Raw genomic sequence first — 25,098 nt, forward strand, 5'->3', positions numbered from 1 at the left:
TGTCAGAGGTTTGTTCCGTTTCTTGTAGTATGCCACGATCAATTTTAAACTAATTATCTGTTCTGCACAGCTTCTCCATGGTCAGAAACCTCCCTGATATTCCCCTAACTCCTGTTCTAATAGCTCCTTGATTCTTTCATATAGGATCTTGGATAGAATTTTGTATGTGCAATCTAGGAGAGAGATTCCTCTGTAGTTGTCTGGGTTGCTCTTATCTCCCTTTTTGTGTAGTGGGTGGATGATAGCTGTGGTCCAATGTTCGGGAAATCGTTCTGTTACCCAAATTTTTGTTAGAGCCATGTGTAAGGAGGTCTTGACTGTGTCACTTGCATATTAATGAGATTTCTCAAGCAAAATTACCTTCACCATGCCAACCACCACTGACTCCCATACTATCAGTCATGCAAACACCAACTCACATGGTAGTCATGTAAATGCAATATTTCTTGTATTTCTTGATTTCTGAAAAACATTTGGCTCAGTACTACACTTAAGGTTATTTAGGAAGGTACGATTACATAGGGTATCAACCGAGTTATACCTGGACCTTTTGTTAAAGAGGGCACAGGGTATTATCTTGGATAGAGACTCATCGACAAATGCAAAAGTTCAAAAGTGCTCCAGGGAAATGTATTGGGGGTCTTCATTCATTACACTATATACTACTGACGAGGCAGACAATATTAACAGCAACCTTATAAATTTTCTCAGATAATGCAGTTATCTGCAATGAAGTAGATTCATAAAAACTCTGCACAAATATTCAGTCAGATCTTGATTTCAAAGTGGCACGAAAGTAGGCAACGTGTTTCAAATGTTCAGAAGTGTAAAACTGTGCATTGCACAAAACAGATAAACGTAATATCCTGTGACTATAGTATCAGTGGGTCAGAGTTGGAATAAGCGAATGTATGCAGATACCTAGGTGCAACAACTTGTAGAAATACAATGGAGGACAGTCGAATCTCATAAGTCTGTTTTCACCCGTAGCACAGTATTACGAAGATGAGGAAGAACCTGAAGCGACAGACAGCTCTGGCTAGAAGCAAACTATAGTTTGAAAGTCTACTTACAAACTTTTACGAACTAGTATTGAGGACTTTGGGAACAGACTACAGCCGTATACATATAGCTGCAGCAGGGACCGAAACGACTACACTAATTACAATGCGCATATTGGCGTTTAAGAAACTCGTCTTCCTGCGATCTGTGCACAAATGTAATGGAAAGAAAACTTATTCTACATCAGTACTCTGCAAGCCACCTACTCCTGATACCACTAACTGCACTTCCCCCCCCCCCCCCCCCCCATTTCCCTGTTCCACTCAAAGGTAATCCTCTATATTAGCTCCAGTTTCTCGAATTTTATCGTCGTTATCACTTCGCGATTTGTATTTGGGGAGGCAATATGTCGTCCGGCTGTTCCAGGAAAGAGTTCCTTTGAAATTTCAGTAGAAAACATCTCCGTGATGCACAACACCTTTCTTGTAACGTCTGCCAGTGGAGTATGTTGAGCATTTCTGTATGGTCTTCCCGCAGACTAAAAGATAAAGTGACGAAACACGCCGTTCTTCGTTGGATATTCTCTATTTTACTATCAATCCTACCTGGTAAGGATCCCATATTGATGAATAGTACTCAAGGATCAGTCGACTAAACTCCTCGTAAGGCACTTCCTTCGTGGTTGAGTTACATTTCCATAAGATTCTTCCTGTCAATTTCAGTGTGGCTTTTGCTTTTGCTATTTGTTTTTTGTGGTAATTCCACTTAATGTCAATCTAGATGGCTACCCCCAAATATTTCGCGGTAGATACTATTTCCAGCACTTTGTCATCAGTAGTGTAGCTGTTGTTGCTGTTGTGGTCTTCAGTCCTGAGACTGGTTTGATGCAGCTCTCCGTGCTATTCTGTCCTGTGCAAGCTTCTTCATCTCCCAGTACCTACTGCAACCTACATCCTTCTGAATCTGATTAGTGTATTCATCTCTTGGTCTCCCTCTACGTTTTTTACCCTCCACGCTGCCCTCCAATACTAAATTGGTTTTACCTTGATGCCTCAGAATATGTCCTACCAACCGGTCCCTTCCTCTTGCCAAGTTGTGCCACAAACTCCTCTTCTCCCCTATTCTATTCAATACCTCCTAATTAGTTACGTGATCTACCCATCTAATCTTCAGCATTCTTTTGTAGCACCACATTTCGAAAGCTTCTATTCTCTTCTTGTCCAAACTATTTATCGTCCATGTTTCACTTCCATACATGGCTACACTCCATACAAATACTTTCAGAAACGACTTCCTGACACTTAAATCTATAGTCGATGTTAACAAATTCCTCTTCTTCAGAAACGCTTTCCTTGCCATTGCCAGTCTACATTTTGTATCCTCTCTACTTCGGCAATCATCAGTTATTTTTCTCCCCAAATAGCAAAACTCATTTACTACTTTAAGTGTCTCATTTCCTAATCTAGTTCCCTTAGCATCACCCGATGTAATTCGACTACATTCCATTATCCTTGTTTTGCTTTTGTTGATGTTCATCTTATATCTTCCTTTCAAGACACTGTCCATTCCGTTCAGCTGCTCTTCCAGGTCCTTTGCTGTCTCTGACAGAATTACAATGTCATCGGCGAACCTCAAAATTTTCATTTCTTCTCCGTGGATTTTAATTCCTACTACGAATTTTCTTTTGTTTCCTTCACTGTTTGCTCAATATACAGATTGAATAACATCGGGGATAGGCGACAACCCTGTCACACGCCCTTCCCAACCACTGCTTCCCATTCATACCCCTCGACTCTTATAACTGCCATCTGGTTTCTGTACAAATTGTAAATAGCCTTTCACCCGCTGTATTTTACCACTGCCACCTTCAGAATTTCGAAGCGAATATTTCAGTCAACACTGTCAAAAGCTTTCTGTAAGTCTATAAATGCTAGAAACGTAGGTTTGACTTCCCTTAGTATATCTTCTAAGATAAGTCGTAGAGTCAGTATTGCCTCACGTGTTCCAACATTTCTATGGAATCCAAACTCAACTTCCCCGAGGTTGGCTTCTACCAGTTTTTCCATTCGTCTGTAAAGAATTCGTGTTAGTATTTTACAGCCGTGGCTTATTAAATTGATAGTTCGATAATTTTCACATCTGTCAACACCTGCTTTCTTTGGGATTGGAATTATTATATTATTCTTGAAGTGTGAGGGTATTTCGCCTGTCTCACACATCTTGCTCACCCGATGGTTGATTTTTGTCAGGGCTGCCTTTCCCAAGGCTATCAGTAGTTCTAGTTGAATGTTGTCTACTCCCGGCGCCTTGTTTCGACTTAGCTCTTTCAGGGCTCTGTCCAACTCTACACGCAGTATCATATCTCCCATTTCATCTTCATCCTCTTCCATTTCCATAATATTGTTCTCAAGAACATCGCTTTTGTATATACCCTCTATATACTCCTTCCATCTTTCTGCTTTCCCTTCTTTGCTTACAACTGGGTTTCCATCTGAGCTCTTGATATTTATGCAAGTGGTTCTCTTTTCTCCAAAGGTCTCTTTAATTTACCTGTAAGTAGTATCTAACTTACCCCTAGTGATATACGCCTCTACATCCTTGCATTTGTCCTCTAGCCATCCCTGCTTAGCCATTTTGCACTTCCTGTCGATCTCATTTTTGATACGTTTGTATTCCTTTTTACCTGCTTGATTTACTGCATTTTTATATTTTCTCCTTTCATCACTTAAATTCCATATTTCTTCTGTTACCCAAGGATTTCTACTAGCCCTCGTCTTTTTACCTACTTGATCCTCTGTCGGCTTCACACTCAAAGCTACACATTCTTCTTCTACTGTATTTCTTTCCCCCGTTCTTGTCAGTCATTCCCTAATCCTCTCTCTGAAACTCTCTACAGCCTGTGGTTCTGTCAGTTTATCCAGATCCCATCTCCTTAAATTCCCACCTTTTTTGCAGTTTCTTCAGTTTTAATCTACAGTTCATAACCAATAGATTGTGGTTAGAGTGCACATCTGCCCCTGGAAATGTCTTACAATTTAAAACCTGGTTCCTGATTCTCTGTCTCACCGTTATATAATCTATCTGAAACCTTGAAGTATCTCCAGGCTTCTTCCATGTATACAACCTTCTTTCATGATTCTTGAACCAAGTGTTAGCTATGATTAAGTTATGCTCTGTGCAAAATTCTACCAGGTGGCTTCCTTTTCATTCCTTACCCCCATTCCATATTCACCTACTAGTGTAGCTGTATAGTAGTGGATTTATTTTCCTATGTATGCGGAATATGTTACATCTGTTCACGTTAAGGATCAACTGGCAAAGCCTTTTCCATACATCAACCCTTTGCAAGTCATTCTGCAAATAAATACTGTCTTCTGAGTTTGCTGCTTTTTTATAGACGACCGCTTCATCTGCAAAGAGTCTTCAAGTGCTTCTGACACTTTCTGCTTGATCGTTTATATACATTGCAAACAGTAACGAACCTATCACACTTCCTTGGAACAGCCCAGAAATTGACTTCTCGTCGGTCGATTTTGTTCCGCTATGGGCGACGTGTTGAGTTGTATCTGCAGTGAAGTGTTACAAGAAGTGGTGCAACGGCAAGTATAATCTGCTGTCTAGCTCGAAGTAGTTGTAGGAGTAAGTTGTAGATGCACATGTAATCGCTGATTTTTGAGGTGGTGCTAACATAACCTATTTACAGTTATTGAAATCTTTGTAGTCATCAAGTATTACAGCTCCAGCGATTCATTGGGCTGTGTGTGATACTGCCTAGCTACACTGGTGTTGTACTTACACGATAAGGACGATATTGTAGTGCATGTGTTGTTCAAAAGTACAACGCAAAGTGCCTTGGGACGTGCATGCCTCGCTGATGTCAGTGTGAAGTAGAGTTCTTGAACACGTTTTGGACGCGTGTTATATCCTCTCTGGCGACCGGAAACAGTCTCTGTAAGAATCAACATGGATTCTGCAATCAATGACCGTGTGAAACCCAACTCTTTTGCCTGCCGAAGTGGCCGTGCGGCTAAAGGCGCTGCAGTCTGGAACCGCAAGACCGCTACGGTCGCAGGTTCGAATCCTGCCTCGGGCATGGATGTTTGTGATGTCCTTAGGTTAGTTAGGTTTAACTAGTTCTAAGTTCTAGGAGACTAATGACCTCAGCAGTTGAGTCCCATAGTGCTCAGAGCCATTTGAACCCAACTCTTTTTGTTCGTCCACGAGACCCAGAATGCAGATACGGCACTCAGGCTACTGCCGGAATGCATTAGATACAGTTCAAAGGGAAATTTGTACAAGAAATAAACTCAGTATGCGAAATGAACCTTACAAAAGACAAGAATAGAACACTGAAAGTTGTGCGATATTGGCTTCGGAAAGATAGATATCAATGACGTTAATGACATTAGAGAAATGACTGAAGTTACGGGAAATTAATGGGAATTTTCGTCTCTCACGCCTTATAGAGTGTGTGAACCTTCCAGCTATTACTGAAAGTAGTGCGTGTAGCTCGTTCGGGACACCACCTTTGTGTACACAGTGTTTCTATACATAGCTGTCAGGGGTCTGCGAATGTTCCCACAGGTCAGGCCACGTGACCGTGATAAGGCGGCCTAGTTTGATTAACGGCAGTCCGTGGGGGCAACAGATCAAGCACTCTCCTGCGCTCAGGAAATGGCTCCGAAGAGCTGTGGACAGGATTTTGAAAGATAAACACTTCCTGAAAATGAAATATCGTCTGTCTATTTTAATGTGATTTTTATTTTCTTAAAAATTTTTCATGGGAGTTAACACAGCACTTCTTATTATCGGTCTTATAGGTTTCTTTTAAGGGTACTAAGAAATACGACTTCAGAAATTATGGTTCCAACATTCAAACCTTCCTTACAAATGTTTATTCAAATCAAATTATCAAATAGTTGTATCGCTATGTTACCGGCTTCGGAAATGACAGCAACTATATTCATATTGAAGTTTTAATTTAACCGGCTTTCGGATTTCTCCCAACACTTGTTTAGTTCAAAATGGTTCAAATGGCTGTGAGCACTATGGGACTTAACATCTGAGGTCATCAGTCCCCTAGAACTTAGAACTACTTAAACCTAACTAACCTAACGACACATCACACATCCATGCCCGAGACAGGATTCGAACTTGCGGTCGCGTGGTTCCAGACTGAGGCGCCTAGAACTGCTCGGCCACACCGGCCGGCACCTGTTTAGTCAAATGCTTTGTAAATCAAGATATTACTTTGTGATGAATACCGTAATTCGGTAAAAAAAAATGGAGTTGGCTATTCTAGCAATCGAAATCAGCAAAAAATCGTTAGAAACGTGTTACTTAATCTCTTGAATAAATATTTAGAAAAAAAAGAAAAAATCGAATCACCACCCACATAGCGATCATAGTACAGCGCTATGGTGCTTTAGATTCTCTGTGTCTCATGAACAGAGGACATGTGACTCTTAATAGTGATCCGTCCGTCTTATGACAATTTTGAGCTTGTCGATCCACTTAGTGCTATTCGAAAGGAATAAACTGTGAGCTGGCACCGTGTTTCACCCTCTTTCTTCGCTCATCATCATATAACACGAACACGACACCACTGTGCCGTACAAACGTCTGTTACAGTCACCTGCCCTCAATACATACAATTAAGATATCTCTCTTTTACCTGAAGGAAAAAGAAGACCCTTTCAGTTAGGAAGATGACCAATTCACTGCTATCTATCAGCCTACTGTGTAATACGACTCTCTCCTTCGTTTTTACAAATGTTATTCATACATTAAATTTTTAATTTAATGTCCGCAGCTCGTGGTCGTGCGGTAGTGTTCTCGCTTCCCACGCCCGGGTTCCCGGGTTCGATTCCCGGCGGGGTCAGGGATTTTCTCTGCCTCGTGATGACTAGGTGTTGTGTGATGTCCTTAGGTTAGTTAGGTTTAAGTAGTTCTAAGTTCTAGGGGACTGATGACCATAGTGCCCAGAGCCATTTTTTTTTTAATTTAAAGTAAAACATTTGTTGCTTGTCTAATGCAATGCAACAGTCGATAGCAAACATCCAGAGGCGTCAAAGATCATCACTTTTATAATGAAAGAGAGTGGAAGATAAACGACTGAGTACAATAAACAGGCTGAAATGGATGTAGGCTGTAGTGGTTAAGTAGAGATGGGGAGGTTTACACAGATTAGACTAGCATGGAGAACTGTATTAAACCAGTCTTATAAGCGAAGACCATGACAACAACAACAGTAGCACCAGCACGAAACAAAGCAGGGTGATTAACTCTCCTGAAAGCTAGATGAGAAAAAAGAAGTCGGTGTCAATATGTGTGAAGAATGATAGGCGTAGTATAATAGGCTATACTTTAGAACCGATTTAGAGCCTTTGTGATAGCATAATTTGGTGTAAGTAAAATGTAATTGTAGCTCAGCATAAAATCACTAAACAGCCGCTTTTTTAGAGTTATTTACTGTACTACTCTGAAACATTAATTTCGTCATCATTACTCAGGTGTGGCACAAATGAGATACCCTCATGTTAGCTCTTCGTGATGTTACAGTATCTGTTCCCTTTTCCGTTATGTATCATGGTGATGCAAAATGTGTACATAATAGTGTGTGTATACAGGTAACAAAAATTTATAAATGTAATTACGGTGTAATTTCGGAATACACCCATATTTTGGAGAAATGTACTCCGGAAGTGGTTTTTTAAAGGAGACGTGGTGTGGGCGTGTACAGCGATTGAGTTTAGGTACTTGGTGAGCATTTTTATATTTTTCCCGTCACCATGCAAAAGTATGAAATGCACATACGCAGTCTCTTCGTGGAACGCCACTTCCCGTAAAAATGTTAAATCAGTGCCAACCTGCTACTCGGTAAGGTACTGGGTAGACACTGCAGAACACCTGATCGTTAAAAATTCCGCCTTGCGTATAGTTACACTCTCACAATGGCAAGTCCTCAGACACGTTCAACGGATTCGATCGATATTTGTCACATCGCTTGTGTACAGCCTAAAATGAATGATTAAGATATTTTGGGTCAACACACCTCCGGTTTTGAGAAAACCACCCCTAAAGTTCATGACGCGCAACCCACTCAAAATTAGCAGGGTGAATAAATAATTCAGACTCAGCATTTTTCATGGTGATGCATGGGTTCCTAAATATAAATGAAAAGAACTGTTACGACTGCTGCTTATGTTCCCGAATGTAACGCTGTTCAATGAACGCGCCGCTCGTGAATCGACCAGGACATCTAACTAGGGTGCAGAGCAGTTGAGTTCGATTCTCAAATCATTCTGCAGTTTATTTATTTGTATCTCTTACCTTTTCGAAATTCGTAGGAATAAAAAGGTTAGTAAGGTAACCAATAAGGAATAATGAACAAGGTAGGCAAATAAATTTCGCAAATGACCTGGATTGATAAAGAATTAAAATTTAAAGCCTTGTTGAATGAAAACAAGTAAAAGCAATAATGCAGCGAATTCGTCGCAAGGGATCACAGACAGCAGACCGCTTGTTTACATACCGATAATTGTTTATAGCGAGGTGCGGCACAGGACTATTTGGAGGTTTCAAATTCCTATGAGCTTCTGGAAACCCAGCGGGAATTGTACAACCACACGGATGCAACAACTAATCATAGCATACTAAATCACGTTCAAGTTCAGCCCAGATTTTAGGCGATGTTGTTGTACCCAACGTATGCATCAAAATTAATACCTGGAAAAGAAATATTTTTAAACGAAATCCAAGACTGTTTTTCGCCAAATCTTCGGAAGGAACGATGTAGTTGCACGAAGATTATATTTATTTAATGTTCTTGGTGACTCGAGTGTATTTACTTCAATGTTTGTAGTGCAAGACTGCACTGGTCTTGCGGTTTGATTTGAAAGATTACAGATGACTGCAAGCTTACATCCTGCCAGCAGTCGCTTTAACTTTTAAGCCTTCTTCTTGCATACCTGGCCATGCATCTGCTAAATTAAATCTGCCCTCTGACAGTGATTGTTATTGCTGGCCTGCTTCGTAAGTTGTCACTTACCAGAATCTTAAATAAAATTTGAATTCTGAGAAAAATTAATAGAATGGGGGCCCTGTCATTACTGAAGTCAGTTAGTGGTGGGTGATTAATATACCAACACGGGATTAATCTTTCATAAAAATTATAAGAGTTTATTAATCATGAAATAGGACGAACAACGTAAGTTAAGCGAGATGACAAATCATGAACTGGTGGCCACACATGTAGAAACAACAGATAATTAGAACACCACTGGACTTTTATATCCCGCCTGGAAGGCGGCGCGGGGGTCTGCTCCTGTAAACTGAAGAGCAGGAAAAGGTGAAATGCTTCGGTACCGCGTATAGGATACAACTCTTTTACAGGGGTATGAACATATACAACTGATATGATTACTTAACAGTCCGTTAATCATATGTTCTAAATACTGAACCTCAGTTTGAAAAAAATTACATTTGTCTCTTGGAACAACCAGGGACAGTGGCACACAACTGGTGCAAGTAAGACTGAAAAATAGCGGGAGCCGAAGCACAACCGAACGGAAGGCGGCGAAACTTGAACAATCCAAGATGGGTGTTGATCACAAAATAGCGCTGAGACTGTTCGTCGAGCAGAATTTGAAAGTATACGTCACGCAAGTCACTCGTGGAAAAGAATTTTCCCTCACCAAGCTTATCAAAAATGTCTTCAGGACGCGGTAAGGGAAACGTAGCTACCACTGTCTGGGGATTTACTGTAGATTTAAAGTCAGCACAAATACGGAGACGACCGTTTGGTTTTTTCACACACACTATAGGCGAAGCCCATGGCGAAGCAGAAACAGGTGCAATGACACGACTGTCTTGCAAATGCGTAAGTTCAGCAGCTACGGTGTCGCGCAGTGCGTGCGGTACCGGGGGTGCGCGCCGGAAAACACGCATGGCATTGTCTTTAACTACAACATCCGCTGCAAAGTCTGTGGCGCAACCAAGGCCATCAGAAAAGAGTTCAGCAAAATCATCGCATAGTGCGGCAATACTGTCTGCATGGTCACTGGCGTCGATGCAAAGTACATTGTCCTGAATTGCGAGGCAAAAAATTTCAAATGCGTCCATGCCAATAATGTTCGTGGCGTCACTAGAGCGGAGCACATGGATTCGAACGCGGGCAGATTGTCGGTGCTGGTTTGGTGAGTGCTTCCGTAATCAAGATAGTCGAAATGTCCGGGGTTTCAGAATGTACAGTCTCAAAGACGGAAAGTGGAGAACTCATTCGGTAAGCCACAAGCGGATGAAAGTGTGTGTCGAGTGATTTGTGTCTGGCGGTCACTGAAGAGGATTGTAACGAAACATAAGAGGACAACACGTTCAAAAGTTACTGCAGAACTGAATGTCGCCCTCTGTAACCCTCTCTTCGTTAAAACAATAGAAAGGGAACTGCTTAAGGAGGGAGATGCATGGCGAGACGGAATTCCAATACCTAATAATATCTTTTGGTCTGACGAGTCTTGTTGCACACTGTTTACAACTTCTGGTCGAGTTTACGTCCCAAAAGTGAACGTGGCGTGGTTGTATGATGATTTGGGCAACCATATCGCGGCATTACATCAGCTCCATGGATAATTCTCTAGGTAGCATTACTGCCATGGATTACGTGACCATTTTGGCTGATCAGGTACAATGTTTGTTCCTCAATGGCGACGCTCTGTCGAAGACGTCAGGGACCGATTTCACACAGCTCACATCGTCCAAGATTGGTTCTGTGAGACCGAGAACGAACTGCAGAGTCTGCTGCGGCCACAACCGTCACCATATCTAATACTATTGTGGCGTTGTGCTCTAGTTTCGGGAGAAGGGTGCGTGATCGCTATCCACCTCCATTATCGTCACCTAAATTTGCCATTATTTTGCTGGAAGAATGGTAAAAATTCCGTGAGAAACCATATTGTTGTTGTTGCCTTCAGTCCTGAGGCTGGTTTGATGCAGCTCTCCATGCTGCTCTATCCTGTGCAAGCTTCTTCATCTCCCAGTACCTACTGCAACCTACATACTTCTGAATCTGCTTAGTGTATTCATCTATTGGTCTCCCTCTACGATTTTTACCCTCCACGCTGCCCTCCAATGCTAAATTTGTGATCCCTTGATGTCTCAGAACATGCCCTACCAACCGGTCTCTTCTTCTTGTCAAGTTGTTCCACAAGCTCCTCTTCTCCCCAATTCTATTCAATACCTCCTCTTTAGTTATGTGATCTACCCATCTAATCTTCAGCATCCTTCTGTAGGACCACATTTCGAAAGCTTCTATTCTCTTCTTGTCCAAACTATTTATCGTCCATGTTTCACTTCCATACATAGCTACACTCCATACAAATACTTTGAGAAACGACTTCCTGACACTTAAATCTGTACTCGATGTTAACAAATTTCTCTTCTTCAGAAACGCTTTCCTTGCCAATGCCAGTCTACATTTTATATCCTCTCTAATTCGACCATCATCAGTTATTTTGCTCCCCAAATAGCAAAACTCCTTTACTACTTTAAGTGTCTCACTTCCTAATCTAATTCCCTCAGCATCACACGACTTAATTCGACTACATTCCATTATCCTCGTTTTGCTTTTGTTGATGTTCATCTTATATCCTCCTTCATGACACTGTCCATTCCGTTCAACTGCTTTTCCAAGTCCTTTGCTGTCTCTGACAGAATTACAATGTCATCGGCGAACCTCAAAGTTTTTATTTCTTCTTCATGGACTTTAATACCTACTCCGAATTTTTCTTTTGTTTCCTTTACTGCTTGCTCAATATACAGATTGAATAACATCGGGGACAGGCTACAACCCTGTTTCACTCCCTTCCCAACCACTGCTGCCCTTTCGTGCCCCTCGACTCTTATAACTGCCATCTGGTTTCTGTACAAATTGTAAATAGCCTTTCGCTCCCTGTATTTTACCCCTGCCACCTTTAGAATTTGAAAGAGAGTATTCCAGTCAACATTGTAAAAATCTTTCTCTAAGTCCACAAATGCTAGAAATTTAGGTTTGCCTTTCCTTAATCTATTTTCTAAGATAAGTCGTAGGATCAGTATTGCCTCACGTGTTCCAACATTTCTGCGGAATCCAAACTGATCTTCGCCGAGGTCGGCTTCTACTAGTTTTTCCATTCGTCTGTAAAGAATTCGCGTTATTATTTTGCAGCTGTGACTTATTAAACTGATAGTTCAGTAATTTTCACATCTGTCAACACCTGAGAAACCATAAGGGACCTGAATTTATCCGTTCCGGAACAATTGCATACTGTTTTGAATTATTATTATTCTGGATTTACAATGTGAGTACATTTTTCCAGCACCTATTCTAGATTACAGTAAGTCACTAATTATTGTTCTCCACTCTTCTCTGTTTGTCCATAAATCTACAGGAATGTTGTTCTTCCTCATTGCTGACTGTACTCCCTGTATCCATGTATCAGGTGGTCGTCCCCTTTTTCTTCTTCCAATTGGTACCCAGTCGATTATGCATTTTGGTAGCCTTTCCTGTTCCATTCGTCTGATGTGTCCATACCATTTAAGTTGTTTGTGCTCGATGAAATCAATAATTGAATTTTTACGTTTCATCTTGTCTCTGATTACTTTATTTCTTATTCTTTCTCGTCTTGATATTCTTGCTGAACGTCTCCAGAAATCCATTTCTGTGGCTAATAATTTTGATTTCAGTTGCCATTTTGTTGTCCACACTTCTGAACCATATGTAATAATGCTCCTAACTATTGTTTTAAAAATCCTTATTTTGTTATCCGTTGTTATGTGTTTGTCCCAGAGAATTCCATTCAATAAAGAGATTGTCGTCTTTCCAGAATTTATTCTTGATCTAATTTCTTTGTCCTGTTTCCCATCATTTGTAATTTTCACACCTAAATATTTATATTCCTCAGTAGCTGTTATTGTTCCCATCCCTTCTTCTAATATTAAGTCTCCATTCACTCCACCAATTACCATGTACTTTGTTTTATTCATGTTTACATTTAGACCTGATTTTTTATATTCTTGAATCAATTTTCTGGTCATATACTCTATGTCCTCATAGTCTTGGGCTATAATCAGTTGGTCATCTGCGAATTGTAACGAGTATATTGTTCTATCATTTATTGGTATTCCCATAGCGTGACATTTTTTCTTCCAATTCCGTAAAGTTACTTCTGTATATATTTTATACAATGTAGGTGAGATTCTACATCCTTGACCTAATCCTTTTGTGACTTGGAATCCATGTGATAGATATTTACCAATTTTTATTTTTGAAATAGAATTTTTATATAAATTTTGAATTGCTTTAATTATTCTTGGATTTATTCCTATTGATATTAAAGCTTTCCATAAACTGGATAAAGGCACACTATCATAGGCTTTATCTATATCTATGAATACTAAATGTATAGGTTGTGCCCGAACCATTTTTTTTGTCAATAATTTGTTGTAGGCAAAAGATATGATCAATTGTTGATCTTCCAGCTCTAAAATTGCTTGTTCTTCAGCCTCCTTTTCTTTGTATTCTTGTTCTAACAAATATTTAATAATTCTTCCATATAATCTACTGAAGGTATTGGTCACTGTTATTCCCCTGTAATTTTTACACTCATCTTTCGCTCCTTTTTTATGTATCACTGAAATATATCCTACTTTCAAATCATTTGGGACATCTTCCCCATTTAAACATCTTTCGAAAAGGTTTCTTAACAATTCCATTAATTTCTTCGTTCCTAATTTTAATAACTCTGCAGGAATACCTCCAATGCCTGTAGCCCTTCCATTCTTTAAAGATTTTATTGCAGTTTTTACTGTCTCTATTTCCAGACGGATGTAATTTTCTGCTTGTAGATCTATCATTTCATTATATTCAGGGTTTCCCAAGTATTCTTCCCTGTTTTCTGTTAATAAACTTTTAAAATATTTTTCCCAAGAGTCATGAGTAATATATTTAATATGTGTTGTTTCTTTGGAAATCCTTCTTAAGTTTTTTATAGTTTTCCATGCTTCTGTGTTTCTTTTACCACCAATATAGGATTCAATTTTTTGACATGACTGTTCCCAAACTTTGTTTTTTGCTTCTGCAACCTTTTTCCAGATTTTCGCTTGTTGTGCATTAAGCTCTATTTTATCTTGAAGATTTCTGGTATTTAACCATTTTAAATACTTTTCTTTCTTTAATTTCACTTCCTTTTTAATTTCTTCATTCCAGTAGTATAATGGATGGTTTGTATGTGTTTCTTCTGTTTCTCCTAAAGCTTCCTTGGCGGCTTCATGTAGTTTATTTACAATATAATGATATTGATCTTCTGTATTATCAAACTCTCTTTCTACCAGTTTTTCATCTAATCTCTTTTGATATAAAAATATTGTGCTTTCATTCTCAAAACTATTCAAATTATATTTAGGAATTTTGATTTCTGTTTGTATATTTTCTATAGGACAATTTCGATTTTCTTCAGTGCTTTTTCCTCTGAAGGGGAATAAAAATTTGGAATTTACCAAATAATGATCGCTAAGAGTTACCCCTCTATATACTCTTATGTCATGTATTTTTATCCTTGTTTGCTGTTTAATTATAATATAGTCTATTATTGATTTTTGATTCAATGTATCTTTATGCCATGTGTATTTATGTATTTCTTTATGTTGATAAAAGCCATTTAATATTTTCAATGAATTTTGTTCACAGATATCAATAAGTCTATTACCATTATCATTCATAACATTTTCTCCAAATGGTCCTATAATTTTATCTCCAATTTTACTTCCAGTTCTACTGTTAAAATCCCCTGCAATAATAATCTCCCTGGTTTTCCCGATATCCTCTACGATTCCATTTTAAATTGTTATAGAAATCATCCTTTTTACAAATTGGTTCATCTTCGCTTATTCTATATACTCCTATAATAGTAATTTTGTATCCATGAATATCAATATTAATTTTAATCAGATTTTCATCAATAGGTTCCCAGTTTGTTTTGAATGCTAACGGTTTTCCTACGTCGCTTAGGCATGGCAATTTGTTGTGTTTTTAGTGTTTCCATATTTCTGTAAGTAAAGGTGGGGCTAGCATGTAAAACTGTAATTAGCTCTTCTTTATGGTACTTGTGTAAGATTATGACATCGATGTAACTCTTTAACTCAGACTTTTGCACCAGGATGATACGTTATGTTTCTTCGGTTTTCTTACCTCTTAATGCGATGTATATTTTCTGTTATTACCGCATTATGGCGAACATACTAATGTTATGAACTGAATGTAAATTAAACATGAAGCACCTGTTTTAATGTGTACGAGACCTGAGGACCTGATCATACGATGTATTTTGCTTTTTGAATCACCTCCTAAAAGGCTTCATGAAAGCTGATGTTACTTATAGCCATAATGATCTTTTCATCAGTCAGTATTCTCCTGAAGGCCATTGCGTTCTTAATGTGCATGAAGTGTAGTCATAAATTTTTAATTATCACCTTGAAAAAGTAAAATTACGTTGTTAACTTTTTGTTTGTTCACTTGCACAGGTCTGAAGTTCTGGAAGAGACTAGAATTCCTGCGACGTGCTACGGGCATAGTACCATAGCACGCAACTAAAGGAGCGAAAACAAACAGGCCCGCTGCGTTGATAAAGTGGAGCATAGGGCGGTAATTAGTTTTCTGCATTTGAAGGGGAATTAAATTGCAACAGCCCATGCCGAGTTTGTGGAAATGTATAGCATCACTGCACCACAATGTGGTATTGCGATTGTGTGGCGTATACGCTTCCGGTAGGGTCTAAAGTCTGAATGACAAGAAATTGAAATAAACCTGATTTACAGGGAATGTAGTCAGTGGAGTGCAGTAGGTGGTATAGCACTTAGCAGCCCCATCAATCAAACAAAGCAGTAACAGCTATCACTGCACGTGCTTGAGCACTGTCCTGCAAAATGACGTTCAGGTCCTGCAGAAAGTGCCATCACTTCTGTCTCTAAGCTGGTCGTAGGCTGTGTTCCAAAAATGAACAGCATACAGATAGAAGTGATGACACTTTCTGCAAGACCTGACCATCATTTTGCAGGACAATGCTCAAGCACGTACTGTGCAAGCTGTTACTGATTTGATTGACTGATGTGACTGCTAAGTGCTATACCACCTACTGCACTCCCCTGACTTAAGCCGTCATAAGTTCAACTCCATTTCTAAACGGTAGGAAACACCTCACGGCATTCGCTTCAGAACTGCTACAAATTCTTCGAACAATAGACAGCGCCGCTTGAACTTCAACAAAACTGGCACTGCTAAGAGTGTCCTACGACTTCCACATCGCTGGCAACGGGTTATACACAATGCCGGTGACTACTCTGAAGGTGAGTAAACCTTTGAAACACGTATCTATTTTTTACCAGCTGTAAATAAATAGTTGCCACTATTAAAGTTCCAACCCTCGCACATATCGCCGAACTGAGACTGCTTTCTACAAATAATGTTATACCCCAATTCTTAAGAGAGAGAACCAGTGTATCAAACAGACTTAAACCATTCCCCATTAAAAAAATTACTTCTCTAAGTGCAGTTAATGTATTAAAATCACGAAAAAGAAAACTGGAAACGCAGGAGCTTGAAGTAAATAAACGGAAGCAATAGTATATGGTGAAGACAATTGCCATAAAGGAAGAATATAAGCTGCAGTTGGAAAAGAAAGAAGCTATTGCGGATGGGCAGGCCAGTCTTAGATACGGATTTAAACACATTTTATGGAAAAATCTGACTACGAAGGGGGAATACAAAATATTGGCATTTACAGTAAACACCGATGGAAACTGCTCACATGTTGGAATACTGGGCGAAATCAATGGAATCGAGAACGTTTACTATATTAAAGGATACACGAAAAATGTATTTATTAAGCTCTATTCCCATTTTGATCGACTTAAAAAGGATGTTTATATTCTACCTAAGTGTGGCGAGCTGGATGCTATTCACCTAGCAACAGAATAGCCATTTGTCGAGTTTAAAACTGATGGAATAACTACATTTAATGCGCACTCGTTTTCAAAAGTTGTGAACTTAAATTTCGGTATAGAAATCCCTCAAGAATGTGGAGCAGAAGAGTTGCCGACATACACACAGGAAGACGTGGAACGATTTAACAATAGCGACGTGGAGGAGATATGAGGAAAAATCAAAATCCCCGAATGCTCTCGCATAGAAGAACCGCGGGAAAGAACTGAGCTAATAGTTAAAGTCACAAAACAAGTATTTTACTGGAAGAAAATTAGACATATATTAGAATTCAGGAATACATCTTCTCTGTATTTTTCAAATTACTGGTTGGAGAGAGAAATAGGAGACTCAGGTGTGGATTTAAATTATAAATTAAAAATCAAATTGGACATTATTAAAACTGCACCTAACAAAAATAAGGAAAGAGCTGTTTTCTGTGTGTAAATGTACATACAAAAGTTAATAAAGATTTTGTACGAGAATATTTACCAGTCCAATTCGCTAACCTACCAAAAATCTTAAGACATTTCCTATACACAACGTTCTATGTGCATGTATGTCGGAAGTGGAAGTGATTGATTGGATGACCTTGAAAAGTAGTTGAAACTAGGTAGTTGAAAGCATAGCGACCACCTTTTCTTACCTGTATGAAAAGCCAGTGTACATTTCTTACGACCTCAATCAGCATATCATCGACTGAATATGTTCATTCTCAATCAGCCATCGCCTATAACCCAGCTGATATAACGCAGAAACTTTGACTTGACATCGAGACAGAAAGCGTTATAAATACTAGAGAAATATCTAGTGGCTTCAAGAGGGAGTTGCAAATACCGGCTTCATACCAAGTTGCTCAGCCAAATCACTTTCTAAATTCGGCGATTTTATTACCGTCAGCGACGTGTAACAGCACTGTCTGTTAATACACATTCTGGCGATCCCCATCTCTAGTCAATATCGAGATATTTGTGCGGAAAAACCACTTCATTCGGACATAATGCCACACCTCGATTCATAAGGCTTGTACAATTTTTAACATGGATGTCGCTAGCGATGCTTTTAATATCTGTAGAACCAAGACCGCACGTGACAGTAACATGGCCACTGCAGTCGTGTTTTTAACATCTGGCTGCGTGCAGGCCGACTACACCTCTCTTTCTAAGACACAGTGGTAGCACGCGCAAGGAAAAAACCTGTGAGAGATGTTCACCCATAGCCGATTTTCGCTCAGTATTGTGTCGTACCGCCAGCATTCAGTTATCGGTGAAGTATTATAGTTCGTAGTAGGGGATGCGCGATAAATTCGCCTTGAGCAGCGGCCTTATAAAGTATGTGGGCGTTCTGACATATGCAAAGAAAATAACTGTGTCCTGTCGTAAGGAAAAGTATGGATTTGACGTGGGAAGCTGGGATAGCCAGAAAGGGGTATGAAAGATTTTTTTCCTTTTTCTTTTTTTTCTTTCTTTTACACTGCTTATGAAGGAACAATACGGGAGCACTCTCATATGATTAACAGTTTCCGGGATATTGTCTTTCTCAAGTACAGACAACAAAATTTTGTGCAAATCTGCGCGAAGGACTTCAAGCACTGGCTTCCAGCTCCAATGGAGCAATACAGTATATGTAATATGCCCAATGACAATACGCAAACGGTAATTGTTTTTTCGATGTATCGCTAGAGAGACACGCGATTAAGTCTTATAGGAGGTTCTGTTACAAGGAGTGTTGAGATAGTTCATTTTGCTCATAAAACTAATAGGAATTGGCTGTCTCTATTCTCATGGACTCACGACTGTGTTTTTTATTATTATCACCATGATTGCATGTTAAAAAAATAAGCGTTATCTCATACTTCATAAGCTCTAATAAAGTAGACACCACCTGAATTAGAGCTTGTTGTGGATCCTAGAAATGATAGTGGTTTTTTCTGACATGTGGGTAGATTGTGTGAAACAGGTTGTGATGAACAAATTACTTACAAAACTAGAACGCAAGAATCTGCTGTTGTATGACAGAAACTTAACAGACATGTGAGTTATACGTCATAATGGCAAATGTAAGCGTACAGATGCTAACTGCTTTCAATGTGAAGGAAGAAATGTTCAAATGTGTGTGAAATCCTATGGGACTTAACTCTAAGGTCATCAGTCCCTAAGCTTACACACTACTTAACCTAAATTATCCTAAGGACAAACACACACCCATGCCCGAGGGAGGACTCGAACCTCCGCCGGGACCAGCCTCACAGTCCAGCGCCTTAGACCGCTTGGCTAATCCCGGGCGGCGTAAAGGAAGAAAATGGTTCAAATGGCTCTGAGCACTATGGGACTTAACTGCTGTGGTCATCAGTCCTCTACAACTCAGAACTACGTAAACCTAACTAACCTAAGGACATCACACACATCCATGCCCGAGGCAGGACTCGAACCTGCGACAGTAGAGGTCGCTGGACACTTCCACGCTTCGACGAGGGGCGTGGCGGTGCTGCTAAATTTCTCTTTTGTGTTAGCTAAGGGCAGCCGCCGCAAGGCAGGCCCCATACCGCATGCAACCACGGAGGGAATCGTAGGGTCTGGCGAGACGAGTGACTGCAGAGGGGTAGCAGTGGGGCAGCAGAAAAACAACAAAGCGCTTTGCAGAGTAGCCAGCCATTTGAAAAAGCGATCTGCAGCGTTCTCCAGAGTTTCGTTGTTATTCCAAAGGGGTCCAGTCTTTCTGAGAAATATATTTAACAGATTGGAAGAAAGAGTTACGTTGATGTTAGATAAAAGAGTTCTCCATCACAGAACGATGGGCCTATTGGGCGCTTGCCTATTCTGTCAGTGGTCACCCCCTGACTATGGGGGCTGTGTGTGGGGGCTGGGCTGTGTCGCTATATTTTAGATGAACAAGTTGCGCTTGGTGTAGCTGTCCTTTTATCTCCTATTGTTTAGTTGACTATACATGCTATTGTGTTGACGAAGGAACGTTGGCTCAAGGTGGCCAGTGTCCGCAGGGAAGGCCGAGTGCGGCCAGCGACCACGAAGGGATGACTGTTTGCTGCAGAAAAACTACAAGGGGCTCAGCAGAGCAGCTGGAATTTTTAAAATGCAGTGTCCCCATCCACCGTAGGTGGATTGATGCAGGGAGGGAGGGGGCAGCATAAGGGGAGGGAAGAGAGCCTTGATTTGCGACAGTTTGTGCATGCATATCGATGAGAACTCACGTTCAGCTACCGCCCCCTCTGCAGTCCTTTGGGACGACTATTTTCCCCAGTACATGTGTTACATTATGACCCGTGCTGGTTTTTTCACGATAGTTTTGAAGTGTCATTAGAACTGTGATGCATTTTTTCCATGAGTTATGGTACCGTGTATTGGATTCAGCTATCAGGGCGGCAGGGTGGTTTTTGAGCAGGTGTCTGTAGCGAACTCTGACGTCAAACAACGATGGATACTCTCCTCAGCTGTATGCTGACAGGTAATATACCTTTTAAGTTCCTCTCTGTCCAACACCAGCATCTTGTCAGTTGAACATATTCCCAACCAGAAAGAATAAAGATAGTACCTGCCAGCCAGTAGGTGAAGCGTAAAATTTGAGTGAGTCAGTCACTATTTTCGTGTGGTATTGCGAAATTTTTTCCCAACAGGATAATACTGGTTGTATGGTATCGTCCGTTTTTGAGCTGTAATGTGATTTTAGGCCGTCCTTGTGTAGCGCTGCTCATGTAGTTGTGTAATTAGGCCCAATCTTAATGATTAATTACGTAATTAGGACCTATCTTTATTTCATTTTCCCGACCAATATAAATAAAATACACTAACCCGACGTCCTCTCCCGCATTTGGACAGTTTCCATGTGTTGGGGGTGCACATGGGCATACCATCCATTAGAGCCAGGGTTCGAGTCCTGGAATGAGCACCACCATTTTATATCCCTGACAATTCAAAGCACCTCTGGTGGTGCAATTGTGTTAAGGAGGTGCACTTGGGTTTTCCATCCAGGAGGACCAGGGTTCGAGTCCCAGAAAGGGGACTGCAAATTTTAATTTCCTACCAAATCCTGGGTGAGGGTTGGCATAACAGCACAGCCGTGGGACAAATAAATTGTCACAAAAATTCGAAATTCCAGCCAAAATTCGAAATTTACATCAAAATTAGAAATTCCAGCCAATAGGGTACGTGGAGGAGGGGCGGGGGAAGGTGTTGAGGAGGGGGAGGAGTCTTGAGCCCACATGCCAGTTGAGAAAAACACGTGACGTCATCCAGACGTGGGGGCGGACATGGGGATGGATGTGGTTGGGGTGAGGAATTAATCGATCAATTTAATTAATTTGCATATCAATTTGATATCAAAATTACACCAAAACTGCCTCTCCCTGCTACATACAGGTTGCACTGTATGGCAGGTGTGTTGTGAGCAGATAGTATCGACCTGCCTCATCAACCTGCTTTGCAGAACAGCCTACTTGTCTGGGGCAAGAAACGATTTTTATTACCTCTGTGGTGTAGGCTGCTCAGCACAACACACATGTTGGGTTGGAGTAATACTGGCCTGCTTTATTGGCCTGCTTTCCATGGCTGCCTACGCTTCATTGGGGAAAAATGTTCCTAAGCCTTTGCATACAGCCTGTGCCACATGAGAGGTACACTCCTGGAAATGGAAAAAAGAACACATTGACACCGGTGTGTCAGACCCACCATACTTGCTCCGGATACTGCGAGAGGGCTGTACAAGCAATGATCACATGCACAGCACAGCGGACACACCAGGAACCGCGATGTTGGCCGTCGAATGGCGCTAGCTGCGCAGCATTTGTGCACCGCCGCCGTCAGTGTCAGCCAGTTTGCCGTGGCATACGGAGCTCCATCGCAGTCTTTAACACTGGTAGCATGCCGCGACAGCATGGACGTGAACCGTATGTGCAGTTGACGGACTTTGAGCGAGGGCGTATAGTGGGCATGCGGGAGGCCGGGTGGACGTACCGCCGAATTGCTCAACACGTGGGGCGTGAGGTCTCCACAGTACATCGATGTTGTCGCCAGTGGTCGGCGGAAGGTGCACGTGCCCGTCGACCTGGGACCGGACCGCAGCGACGCACGGATGGACGCCAAGACCGTAGGATCCTACGCAGTGCCGTAGGGGACCGCACCGCCACTTCCCAGCAAATTAGGGACACTGTTGCTCCTGGGGTATCGGCGAGGACCATTCGCAACCGTCTCCATGAAGCTGGGCTACGGTCCCGCACACCGTTAGGCCGTCTTCCGCTCACGCTCCAACATCGTGCAGCCCGCCTCCAGTGGTGTCGCGACAGGCGTGAATGGAGGGACGAATGGAGACGTGTCGTCTTCAGCGATGAGAGTCGCTTCTGCCTTGGTGCCAATGATGGTCGTATGCGTGTTTGGCGCCGTGCAGGTGAGGGCCACAATCAGGACTGCATACGACCGAGGCACACAGGGCCAACACCCGGCATCATGGTGTGGGGATCGATCTCCTACACTGGCCGTACACCACTGGTGATCGTCGAGGGGACACTGAATAGTGCACGGTACATCCAAACCGTCATCGAACCCATCGTTCTACCATTCCTAGACCGGCAAGGGAACTTGCTGTTCCAACAGGACAATGCACGTCCGCATGTATCCCGTGCCACCCAACGTGCTCTAGAAGGTGTAAGTCAACTACCCTGGCCAGCAAGATCTCCGGATCTGTCCCCCATTGAGCATGTTTGGGACTGGATGAAGCGTCGTCTCACGCGGTCTGCACGTCCAGCACGAACGCTGGTCCAACTGAGGCGCCAGGTGGAAATGGCATGGCAAGCCGTTCCACAGGACTACATCCAGCATCTCTACGATCGTCTCCATGGGAGAATAGCAGCCTGCATTGCTGCGAAAGGTGGATATACACTGTACTAGTGCCGACATTGTGCATGCTCTGTTGCCTGTGTCTATGTGCCTGTGGTTCTGTCAGTGTGATCATGTGATGTATCTGACCCCAGGAATGTGTCAATAAAGTTTCCCCTTCCTGGGACAATGAATTCACGGTGTTCTTATTTCAATTTCCAGGAGTGTATATCGTCAGACAAGTACTAGCCTGCTTTATCGATCTTTTCTGCGGGGGCTACACGTGTGGGTGAGCATGCCTGGGGGAAGGTTGAGACGGATAGAGGAGGAGATGGAAAGAGGGGGTCGAGGAGTGGATGGATAGGGGAGCAGGCAAAGGTATAAAGGCACAGAGGGAGAGTTGGAGGAGAAGATGGACAGAGAGATAGGGCAGAGAACGTGATGGACACAGAAAGGAGAGAACGAGATGGACAGAGAGAAGTGGTAGAAGGGGACAGACAGAAGGAGGGAAAGAGAGATGGGCTCAGTGGTAGGTGTGGAAGATGGATAGAAAGGGAGGTGACAAGGTGATGGGCGGGGAGAGAGAGAGAGACAGAGAGAAAGAGAGAGAGAGAGAGAGAAAGAGAGAGAGAGAGAGAGGGGGGGGGGAGCATTATATGTGTCATACATGCATACATGCACGTGGGCGGTGCTATGGGGAAAAGGCTAGTATTGCACGACATTTTCAGTATGACGAAGGCCGCCGCCCATTGTATTCAACGACTGCGACAACCATTCAAAAAGCCCGCCGAACCAAGATGGAAGCAGAAATGATGCAGATGTATCAGGCCAGTCCAGGCCAATTCTTCAGCCGCCTAATTATCATAAGAAAGTGCTGGGTGTATCACGATGACTCTGAGTCAAAGCAGTAAAAACAAAAGTGAATACACGTGATTCACTACGGATGGAAGTGGGTACGACGCAACCATCATTGTGCAACGACATATCAAAGGACTTTTGGGACTGCCGTGGTGTTGTTCTGAGAGGTTATACCCGTAAGGAGCAAATAGTCACAGGTGTATATTGCCGAAAAGCTCCAGTCGAGATTACCGGAGGCTAGGAGACGAAGCCTCGCAGACTGCTATCCAAGTGGCTGTTTTTGCTCCAGGACAACGCCCTAGCGCAACTTGTTCATATCACAATCACATATGCTGCTTCTTTGGGCTATGAAATTTTTCCTCGCCCCACGTTCTTCCGACACGGGACCCAGTGACTACTTCCTCTTCCCTCAGATGAAGAAACCATTGCGCATAGGCATTTACCGAATGACGACAAGGTGATTTTTGGGAACGAATCTGAACAGCGAAGACGTAGGCTTCCACAGCCAACGACTTCACCAAGTCATCAATCACTGGGAGAAATGTTGATAGATAGACATGAAGAGAAGGACTAACTCTGTCACTAGATTTGACAGACGCAGCTTGATGTTTTCGATGTAATAATTGGAACCTTAAGATTACCCAGGCAGTATAACAATAATAATACCAGGGCAGGCTGAAAAGTATTGCACATATGCTTCCAGAATGGGAATGAAACCGTACTGGGTGGGATGAGTACGAAAATATAGAGACAGTTTTTTTGCAATGTCATCGCGAGTAAAACAACGTGCTGCTGTCGAATTTTTAACTGCTGGAAAAGTAGCTCCCACTGAGATTCATCGTCGTTTAACGAATGTTTATGCAGTTGATGCGTATACTGTAAATCGATGAGTAATAAAATTTCATGGTTGGGAGCCTCGAATAGTCATAATTGCTGATGAAACACACAGCGCCTTCCGATCACAGCCACATACGATAAACATTGCAAACTCGTTGACGATTTGATTCAAAATGTCTGACGAACCAATCAAAAGCGTAACGAAAGCGATATTGGAATATCCAGGAAATTTGTCGGCTTCGTTATTGAACAATAATCTCGCACACACTTCATGTGCAACTGAAGGGGTTGAGCGAATACTGAAATCTGGACCGGCTACCCGGAACTTGCTCCTCACGATTTTTATTTAATTTTTTTTTATTCAAGAGAGACGTCAAAGGTAATCATTACACCTCCGACGACGAGGTGAAGGCAGCTGTAAAGTCCTGGATTCGAGAAAACTCGGAAAAAAATTTCAGTCGCGGAATGGAAAAAGTTGTTACACATTGGAAGAACCGTGCTAGTATAACGATAACTATGTTGAAAAATAAATGTGTGCTTTTCAAGCTTAAGAATTCCACTTTA

The sequence above is a fragment of the Schistocerca americana genome, chromosome 3 (genome assembly GCF_021461395.2).
Source record: "Schistocerca americana isolate TAMUIC-IGC-003095 chromosome 3, iqSchAmer2.1, whole genome shotgun sequence".
Lineage (NCBI taxonomy): Eukaryota > Metazoa > Arthropoda > Insecta > Orthoptera > Acrididae > Schistocerca > Schistocerca americana.